The following is an 11,250-nucleotide window of genomic DNA, read 5'->3' as shown; positions in this document are numbered from 1 at the left end:
CCTTGGGAGTTGTCCGGCTGTGTTCAGCTAGAGCTAAACTGTCATCTCCAAACATGGTGAAATTAGGAAATGGCGTACCATAGATCCTAGTCTTTCCTTGAACATTTCTACTAGTAGAGGCAGTGTTAATAAGTCTCAGCTTTTGGAGATAAAGAATAAGCACGACAATTTACCTTATAGATGGAATAGTAATAATTAACCCTATCTATGAATATCTCCTACTTCACCATAATTCTTGGCTTTAATGTGGTCATGACCCTTGTTTTATCATATTTTTGCTTGAACATTAGCATATGTTCATTGATCCATTAATTTCTTCATTTAGGAAGTGTTTGCTGTGTGTATACTCTGGATATTGAAGACACAGTAATCAACATACAGATGTCCTTGATGCCACTGGAGGCCATAATCAGGCAAACGAGCAGTTATAATAAAAGTAATACGTGCTCCGATTACGAAGTAAGAGATGTTTGGGGATTATGTTGAAGGGACATTCAGTCTTCCCTTGGTGGTGAACACAGGAGTAATAAAAGAGATATCTCAGAGTGAATTGTGTGTGTGTGTGCACATGCACGTGTGTTTGTGTGCATGTAGCATATATAATATACATATAGTGACATATATATAAGTGTTGAACATTTAAAGAATTACAAAATGTTTAATATGCTACAGAGTAGAGTCCGAAAGCAGGATGATGAAAGATGAGGCTGCAGGGGCTCCGAACGCTGTCTACTCCACAGCTCCAGAGGCGCTATTCATGTAGACTGTCACCAAGGTAAGGAAGTAGTGATCTGAGTTAGACTAGAAAGATTGAGGATGGAAAGACGTTAATTGAGCCAAGAAATATTTCAGAGGCAAATAAGAGTTCGTGATTGGATATGAGGAGTGAGAGGAGGGCGGAAGGTATTTTGCTTGATTAATCGGGTGGATATGTATTGCTTCTATTAGCAAAGATGAGAAACATAGAAGGAAGAGTCAATTCCAGATGAAGAAACTTTTCTAAGGTAGTTTTAACTTGTTGACTTTAAGGTATGCATAAAAACTCTAAGGGGCTATTTCTAGCAGACAGTTGAGGGTTTGCCCTTTAGGAGAAGAATCTGGATTAGAGATATGTTTTGAATCCATGATAATTGAAGCCTTGGGAAATAGGAAAAAAAATGCAAGGAAGATTAATCTTTTTTTTCTGATTTTGGATAGAGTTGTAGCTATATAATCCTAGTTTTATAATAATTTTTAAAGGGCACCCACAGGTGTATGTTCTGTAACTTGCTTTGATAATACACATTTTAGTTTAATATCCATGTAATGTATTAAGATCCCATTTTCCAAAATAATATAGAAATGTAGAAACTGCAAAGGAAGCCAGCCAGTTGTTTTATATATGTGTATATATGTACATTTTTTCTAAGCATGTTACATACAATATTTAATTTAATCATTAATATAGCTTGGAAAAGGGAAGGGTATTATTGGTGCCTAGATACAGATGAGTCGAGTCAGACTCAGAAAGGCTAGGTCACTGTCCTAAGGTCACACAGCAGGGAAGTGGCAGAAAATGATGGAATCTCAGGTTTCCCTTACTCTAAAGCTACCATTCTGCTACTGAGCTATACCACCGCTCTAACTGGGTAAATCACTTTTCTAGTGCCAATCTCAATTTAAAACGCAAGAGCCAGCTAAACCTTTTGAATTCTTGATATCCTCCGAAGAAGACACATTACCCATAATGTGGTACAGTACATGAAACAGTACATAAATATATATTTATGAAATAAAAAAAATATATTTTAGGAAATAAGATATATATTTCTATCTTCCATAATGAATATGCAATAATTTTATAAGCAGAGATAAGTAAATGCTATTGAATGTTTTTCTAAATTATTTATTTTGGAGAATGGATAATAATTGACTTAGTTTTGATAGTTGGAACAGTTATTTGTTTTCAAGAAATTAAATGAAAACATGAATGAGTAAAAAGCATAGAAACCCCTATTTATTTAATCAAAATACTGGTATCAGCCTTAATTAAGCATTTAGGAGGGCCCCTGAAAATATCAATATGGGTTTCTATTCTTTCTTTCTCAACCCACCCTCTTGTGGAAATAACAACGTAATAATAAAATGCCATGCTATTAACACAAGGAAGGAAAACAAAGAAGTCAAAATAATGAATGAGGTTATCTGTATTCTGGGTAAGTGGTAATTATTTGCCCAAAATTAATGTTGTTTTGGGTATTCAGGGAAAATAGGAATTAAGAGGGACTTTAGTGGATACATTGTTCTTAACGTAGATTACTATGAACAATACAGCATGGTCCTGTACATTGCTCTGAATTTGAAGATGATGCTTTAATTTTGATCACTGGCATGTGGCTATGTATATAGAAATCCAAAACAAGTGAAGTAATCAGTCCATCAATTGGTTATTTTGTTTATACAAAATCAAAAGAGTTAGCTTGACTGATTCCCCCTCCCTGGATGTTTGGGCATTAAATATGTAACCCAGATGTCAGCTGGGGCCACCTTGTCCTCCTTGAAATCTAGATAAAATTGTCTTGAATCTTGATACCCACCTTATGGAAGGCTGATACACTTTTCAAAATGTCGGTGAAATCTGGGTAGCTTGAGTTCTCATGGTTACTCTTTCTCCAGCCTCCTGTGTTCCCTGTGACTTTCATCCACCCTATCATTTCAGATTTACACTCTGATTTTTTTTTAGGTCACAAAACAAAAATATAGCCTACTCATATGAAGCATTTATGCACGTAGAGAACTTTTTGGAAGATTAGGACGTGGGGGGAGTAAGAGAGCAGAGCATTTGCGTTGCTGCAAGAATGAGGACTTCACATTCAAACTCTGGCTACTGTAGTCCTTCCCCTGCCCAGCCAACTTGCCAGGTCTGTTTCCACACCAGATCCTTTGTACTTGCTCTTCCCTCTGCTTCAACTCCTCTTTACCAGCTACCTCACTTCATTTGGGTCTTGATTTCAGATGTCATCTCTTCAATGCATTTTGTGACCATCTTGTCCATCAGCCCTCTAACCCATTTCATCATCCTCTGTCGTCTTGTCCTGTTTTATTTGCTTCATGCCACTTATCACTCCTTGAAATTACATGTTGTGTGTGTGTGTGTGTGTGTATTCCCCATTATGGGAATAATGGATTTATCTATTTGTTGCTATAACTTCAATGCCTAATAGTAAGCACTCAGTTAATGAACACATGAGTGAATGAATGAAGTTATTTACTTCCAAAAATGGAAACATACCGCAGACATCAATTTGCATCTTCTTGGTTTTACCTCATAATATCTCTTGCAGACTTTTCCTTTCAAGAGTGTATATGTTCTTATTGGCTCTAAATGACTTCTCAGTATCACACTGTGTAAATTACCCTGATTGATGTAATCAGGCTTTTTTTTTTTTAAATCAGGCTTTTTTATAAGGAAACTTTGTTTCCAATTTTTGCAATTACAAACAACACTATTATCTACATCTTGGGGTATATATATAAATTCACGAATTTATTTAGAATCACTTTCCAGAGAAGTTGAAGGGCCAGTGGAAATAAAACACTGTCAAGAGGATGGCTGAAGGAAGGGTGGCTTAATACTGAAGTCCTTCCAATGATCATATGAGACAGACCTAGAATGATATTTGTTATAGGTGAGGAACAAGTAGTTGCTGACTTCAGATTCCCAGAAAACTCATGATACTTTTGTGAATCTCTACAGATTCTCTTAATCCAACAAGGCATATTTAATGGGGGAACTTATTTAAAGTTTTCCCCATAGAACGGGAGCAAATGGAAAGATCCACTGAATCTTTTTTAGGCCCACTAAATTTTTTTTTCTTTTAAAAAGGCCCACTGAATTTTTAAGCAGAAATTGTAAGATATGGGTAATTGAATGACAGATGCATACTAAGAGGCAGAGGTTCTGTTTTTCTTGAAACATCCATATCCATTTTATTGAATCATTAAAAGAAACCAATTTCAATTTTCTGAATTGCAATTATCAATATCTTAGAGTAGTCTGTAGTCATGGAACTGATAGAAAAAATATTTTAAAGGAAGAATTATGGAGCTGCATGCTCCAGGGGAGACCGCCAGCTTCTCATCTTCTTGCAATCTATGACACTGACATGGAGGGACAAAATTCAATAAGTAATGTATAATTAGAGTCAAATAGACCCTTTGCCCACAAAATAAATCCCATTGTATTTTCCATTAGTTTCTCCTCTCAGTTAATACCAGAAACACAGCCTCCAAGGCCTTCTATCAATTTGCAGATTCTTGGCCACACTCTCTATATATTTCTAATCTGACCACGTCAGGTCATTCCAAGTGACTCTCTATACTTCCTATTCTGACCAAATCAGATCATCCCCGGTAGTGGTTTCTCTATTTGTGTTGTCTTAGATCTCCTTTCCAAGAACATAAATGTGTTTTGCTTTAGTCACGGTAGATATTCTTCTTTTAGACTTGAGTTCCATCCTAGTCTCATTCATCCAATGCTGAGAATAATCAAGGTAGAATGTACTAAGCAAACACTGGGGAGAGTGAGTCCATTATGAGAAGTCTGCTAAGGTAGAAGACAGTGTATTACAGAGAATAGCAGAAATATAGACTATATTACTTTCCTTTAAGTAGTTGGGACTGTATTCTCTCTCTTTTTAAAATATTTTATTTATTTATTTATTTATTTATTTATTTATTTATTTATTTATTTGAGAGAGAAAGCATGATTTGCAGGGGGTGGGAAGGTCAAAGGGAGAGGGAGAAGCAGGTTCCCCACTAAGCAGGGAGCCTGACTCAGGGTTTGATCCCAGGACCCCCAGACCATGACTAGAGCCAAAGGCAGACACTCACGGACTGAGCCACCCAGACACCGTGAGGCTGCTTTTTCAAGCCAAATTTTTAAGCAATGGTGTCTGATTATGGTCATCCTGCCAAAAGTGTGCGGGGTGGGTGAAAACTAAGGTTTTAAACCTTTTCAGTGGGACCAGTGTTTGCTGGAATTTGCTAAGGGCCATCTTCATGCATTTAATTCCAATGCAGTTCTTAAAATATCATTAAATATTTAAAAATCCCTGTGGGGAGCCCAATGCAGGACTTGATCCAGGATCCCAGAGATCACACCCTGAGCTGAAGGCAGACACTCAACTGCTGAGCCATCCGGGCATCCCTAGAAACAAGGTGAAGAGCACAAAAGTTCAAAGCAGCCTGCCTGTATAAAACCAGGTTAGTATTCAAATCTCTATTGTGAAGTCTCAGCATATGAGATTTCCTGCATGTTCCCTGAGATGAACAGTCATTGAGTGGGTGAGCACCAACTGTCTCATCACAGAGACAACTGGACCTGTTAGAGTCCTGCTGTGTTTCCTGGGAGGCCTATGCCACCCACTCGAAACCACTGTCTTCCTGTGATGTTCACTAAGCACCTTGCCAGGTCTCAGGGCAAGGTGAGAGTACATGTCTGTTTCATGGGACATTGCTCACAATCCCAGGCCTGTCTGCTACCGCTCTGACAGCAAAATGGAAAATGTTCTTCTTTTTTTTTAATGCACATAAGAGGGGATCCCTGGGTGGTTCAGCGGTTTGGTGCCTGCCTTTGGCCCAGGGTGCGATCCTGGAGTCTCGGGATCGAGTCCCATGTCAGGCTCCAGGCATGGAGCCTGCTTCTCCCTTTGCCTGTGTCTCTGCCTCTCTCTCTCTCTCTTTCTCTTTCATAAATAAATAAATCAATCTTAAAAAAAAGCACATAAGAAATTTGAATTTTGGAACTTCATATCAATAACCGGGGGGGGGGGGGGCTGGATTAACTCATTTGCTCTGTGTTGAACTGAGAATGAAGCTCCTCTGCTGCTTTTTGAGCATATTTTTTTCTGAAATACTTATAAAAATATATTTGATCTGGGGTCTCTTGGGCTGTACTGGTTTTGATTTGGTGCTCACTCTTTGTTTTTGTTGTGGATGTTTATTCGTGTGGTTAGCCCTGTGAGAATATTCAAGTTAGACTATTGTTTCCAGACCCATGCTTTGCAATCACATACCTGGCAAGATTCAGAAGCATCAGCTGGGTGCAGGAGCTCAGCCCTCTTTTAATCAACCATCCTGGAACAAGTGAACACAGAAGGCCTAGGGTGGAGAGGATATGATATCATAGTAGTTTCTTTTGCATTTGGGTTGCATTTTGATGCTCTTTAATTTTTTTTTTATTTTTTACATTTGACTATTTTATAGTGACAATGGACAATGTTACTGCGACATCTTAAGTGATTTTGTTTTTGGTCTAATTTCTATCAACAATGTATTTTTTTACAGGAAAGGTTAATTACCTTTAAAACCAGAAGTGGATTTTTATTATAAGCAGAAATTGTTTTTTAAATGTTTTATTTATTTATTCATGAGAGAGAGAGAGAGAGAGGCAGAAACATAGGCAGAGGGAGAAGCAGACTCCTTGCAGGGAGCCTGATGTGGGACAAGCCCAGAACCCTAACCCGGGATCACACCCTGAGCCAAGGGCAGATGCTCAACCACTGAGCCACTCAGGTGTCTCTATAAGCAAAAAATTTAAAGTAGCATTTGTTGATGGCTGTGATGAGAATGACTAGGATGAATAAAATATGATAAATTTGTAGCATAAACTAATTTTGCAACTGTTTCATACTTTGAAAACAGAATGGAACATTAATAGTGAGAGCTTCATTTTCTTTTAATTGCCCTAAGTTGGAATGTGAATCACACTACCTTTAGATCTGGGCAAGCGGAGTCTCTGCCCTGGGACCCATTCCTTACAGGGACCTATTTGGACCTATTTTTGTCATTCTGTGGTGGCATCCCTCTCCATGGAACACATGAGTCCTTGCAATCAAAGAGATAAGCCCAACTGGAGCCACAACTCTCTTCCAGATTATCCTTTTGGTATCTTTGTTTCCAGAATTCCCTGACTTCCAGCCTCTTCCAAGACCTGCATGGGGATCTTACCTGGATTTCTACGAATCCTTCTGAAGTAGCTCTAAACTGCTGGTATATGTGGACATCCCTAGGACTACAGGGCAGCCCAAGGGTGACTTTTTTGGATATCTACAGAGTTTTGACATGCAGCTAAGGTGACCACATGGATCCACGAAAAGCCCCTCAAGGTGTGGAATGAAGCAAGGGATGGGATTGGAAAAGGAGGTCACTGCACACTGGGGGCCAGTGTTTCTCAGGCCACCGTGTGCCAGGGCAGGACTCTGAGGAGTTCAGATTTCTAAGTTCAAATCCAGACATCCACATCCTTATGAGGGTATATATTTGCAAGGTTAGAGATGGAACATATTTCATTTAATAGTTTTTTTTTCACTTTTAATAACTTGTAAATATTTAGAAATTATGATAGTCAAGCCTTCATTTGTATTTGTGTTTCAGGTTCTGCAAATATCAAGGTGTGCCTGTATGTGGCTTAGTTCAAATGATCCCTACAATAATCCTATGGGTGGGTACTATTTCTTTCCCTACTTTATAGAAGAGGAAACTGAGACACAAAATGGTTAGCCAACTACCTCAGGCCATGTAGTTAGTGAGCTCAGTTTTGAAAGCTGGATTTGATGTCCTGAGGTACTTTCTCTTAACCGTGATGATATGCTGCTTCCTAAAAGAATGTGTCAGTAACTCTCATAGAAAATATCTGGACAATAAGAAAGTAGATTCCAATAATTCATTGGAATTCACCTTTTATGTTGTGAAAATTGCCTAAGTTCATGATGTATTTTATGCTGCAAGATTTCTAAACATTTTTATAGTCCTTGCAGTTACAAGGTAATTTTAAGAGAAAATAAGGGTGTGAAAATAAGGTTCTTATCTTCTTTCATCATTTACTGAATTGCTTAATGTTGTATATATATATACATAACATTTTTTATCATGTCAACATATCTTTATGTAAATATGAAATTGCTACAAAATTGCTATTGCTGTAGATAGTGAATATGAACATTTACAGTTGTTTTCTGATCTGACTCAGTTCATTGATGTTAAATTGCAGATTTTTCAGTTTCTTGTAATCATGAGGGTAGTAAATTCCAGAAAATTTCCTTTCTATTCTCATTTGATAAATACCTTTGGGCAAGGTATTGAATCAAGTATTTCAAATGAGACAGGAGAACACTACTTATTTTTGTTTGTTTTCTGATATAGTTAATCCTTTAGCTAATTATTCCTTAAACAAGATTTTATCATCTTGCATCTCTTAGCAATATCTTTAAAGAGTTGACTGGATTTTCTGGCAAAGCATTGCTTATGGCTGGGAATAGTGTCAGAAATGAAACTGAAATACCTCAACTTAACATTAAAGCAAAATGATGTGACTGTTTCAAGACACTGAATGTGTATTTGACAGATAAATACTAACATATCTGAACATATATATTATTAACTATTTCATAGTGTTTCAAATACATTTAAAATTTATTTTTTACCAATAGCAAATATTGCCGACCAAGGAATCTATTCCTTCACTCTCCAAATTGGAGGCTTACTAGAGAAAATGTGAACTTATAAACCTTGTAGTATGACTTGGAAACAAACTTTACTTTCAAATGTTCTTTTAAGCTTCTGGGTCTGTTTAATTGGACAAATTGTCTGTGTGATTCAGAATTTTCTTGGTACTATAACCAAAGTAAAATGTAAACATGTATTAGATGTTGAGGCTGCAACAATCATGCTTAAGTGTTCTCACTGATTGATAGGGAAGGAGTAAACTATAAACTTCAACCTTTTATAATATTATGCTTACACAATATCACTTTCATGTTATTTGTGGGCCCTCATGGGACTCATTTAACATATGGTTCTGCTGTTGAAATACTGGACGAGAAAGTAGGGACCAAGCTGAGGATATGAAGTTTAGGCAAGAGTTGGGGGGTGAGGGCCAGAAGCAGAGTTGAGGGATGGGGATGGAAGAAAAGGAAATGGGAGCCTGATGAAGTCATCCCACATCCGGCTCTGAGTAACGTGCCCTATGTAACTTTTTTCTGGCAACTACCTGCTAATTTGTTCTGATTTACCCAGAAAAGACTGGACAGTCACTAAAGAGAATTACCATATTTACTCTAAAACCAAGCACCATAATCATCACATCAATGTCCTTTCTTCCAGGCTGGCTGACCATTTGACTAGGGGGAATTATAGAAAGAGAAAATGGTCAGGTCTGCTGTGTCTACTTAGGGGATTGAAATTGTGTGATCATGGGAACACGCTAATGCCCTCATGTTTCTTTATTCTTTATTGAACACGCATTTACCTTTTTATTAGCAGGCACCTCACAAAACTAACAGCCTGCATCACTTCCTACAAAGGAAACTTTTTAATGCCCCACTTCACTAATAGCAAACTTATTCTTTCAAACCTTTACAAACAAATGAGATTTTAGTTTAATAAGCACGTAAGAAAACAAAAACCACTTTCAGATATATTTCCCTATTTTGCTCAGTTGTCTCCTCCAAAACAAGATAGTCTTGATATTCCAAAACTGGGAAATGGAAGAAAGTCAAACTTGCAGTCTCCTGGAAGATCTTTGGTGCACACCAATGTCTGTCTCCTTGGTCCAGAGGCACTGACTGAGGAATGGAGCCTCCTCTCACTTCCCCTGTCCCACCACCCACTGTCTCCACCCCAGACAAGGCTCTGATCTCTAAAGAGATTTTACTGCCAGAATTCTATTTGGTGAAATAGTATGGATTTGTCTTTCATTTAGATAGTATTACACTTGAATTCTGTGGTTGCACATCAAATTAAGTCAGAAGAGAGGATGAGAGTATTGGACAAAGGGACTGCTCTGAAGGTAGAAAGAAAGAGGGAAAGCAGACATTGCTAACATGGCTTCATGTCTCCAAATCCCATGATCATTAACTCAATACCAAGATTCAGCAGTTTGGCAGGCCCGGAGCGCTGAATCTAAAGACAAATCATGAGTATCTCAAGAACTCCTCTCTCTCTCTCTCTCTCTCTCTTTAAAAAAGATTTTATTTATTTATTCATGAGAGACACAGAGAGGCAGCGATATAGGCAGAAGGAGAAGGAGACTCCCTGCAGGGAGCCCGATGCAGGACTCAATTTCAGGATTCTGGGATCACAACCTGAGCTGAAGGCAGATGCTCAACCACTGAGCCACCCAGGTGCCCTCCACTCTCTTTTTAATGGGAAAGAAATAAAGCCATGTGTAGTTTAACTGTGGTGACTGCTTCTCATTTTTCACATTGGCTATGGCTATGTGCAGGTTGTAAATTTGAACCTGGAAATGGTATCTTGATAATGTTATTAAAATCTCACTTTGGCTGACTATATCAAATAATCAGAAATGGCTGAGGAGAAAATTGAACAAACCAAATTGTTGACTTTTTCAATTTATAGAAAGCCTTTGTGAGTTAAACCATAAATGATACATTTTTATTCTTATAAATGGGTATATTGAGCCCCTTACTAAGTGAATGCATTTTTTTCCTGATTTAGTAAGTGAGGTATTATCTGAGGCAAAATGGCACAAAGAATGTTTATTTACCAGCTGGGGAGGATAAGGCAACCAAGATCCTATCCCTGCCTTGACATGGATGGTGTGTGCCCTTTCTTTTGGTTCTTCAGCAGCTACTAAATCCTGCTGTGCTTCCTATTGCTGGCTGACAAGAAACAGAAACCTCTTCCCACAAGTGACTGGTGGCAGATGGATCAAGCCACTGAAACCTTACGCCCCAGACTTTCATCTGCCCAACTGAACTGGGTAATTACAAAGTGTGCTTTCACACATTGCTTCTTTTCAGGCTGCAATTTATGTGTAGTCTGTGAACAATAGTTAGTTTAATTTAGCGAGTTTGTTTTAGACATTTACTATATGCCTGGTAGCATGCTGTTTGCTTTCCAAAGGTTAAGAAAGACATGGATACAACATATTAGTTTGATGTGTTTAATTTTTTTTCCTGCCTGGTATGTTTCATTTTTAAAAGGAGTAATGAATATAAATCTAGGAAGACATATCGCTGAAATAAATCAAGGTCATTTGGTCCTCAATTTTCCTGTAGATTAACAAATTCTTTTAGGGGCAATTAGTGAACAAAGTGACCAGAAAGAGAAATGAATGGGATAAACATTATAGGTATTTGGGGAAAGGGGGTGATAAATTTTAAAGTCTTAAAAAAATTTATTATACATTGAAATTTAAGTAATGGGTATTACTATTTACTTTTTGGGTTTAGGTACAGAATTATAGAG

General features: G+C 37.7%; 1 long non-coding RNA gene across 1 annotated transcript; it reads left to right on the top strand.

Annotated features, from left to right (window-relative positions):
* The first annotated feature begins 4,842 nt into the window (after positions 1-4,842).
* On the top strand, positions 4,843-10,796 carry LOC119871543. Its single transcript, XR_005358497.1, has 4 exons — positions 4,843-5,244; positions 6,944-7,148; positions 7,417-7,483; positions 10,627-10,796. It is a non-coding gene; the product is annotated as an uncharacterized LOC119871543 (long non-coding RNA).
* The last annotated feature ends 454 nt before the right edge of the window (positions 10,797-11,250 follow it).

The sequence above is a fragment of the Canis lupus genome, chromosome 4, assembly GCF_011100685.1.
Source record: "Canis lupus familiaris isolate Mischka breed German Shepherd chromosome 4, alternate assembly UU_Cfam_GSD_1.0, whole genome shotgun sequence".
In the NCBI taxonomy this organism is placed as follows: Eukaryota; Metazoa; Chordata; class Mammalia; order Carnivora; family Canidae; genus Canis; species Canis lupus.
The sequence above is the reverse complement of the archived record's forward strand: the minus strand, read 5'-3'. Positions and strand labels throughout refer to the sequence as shown.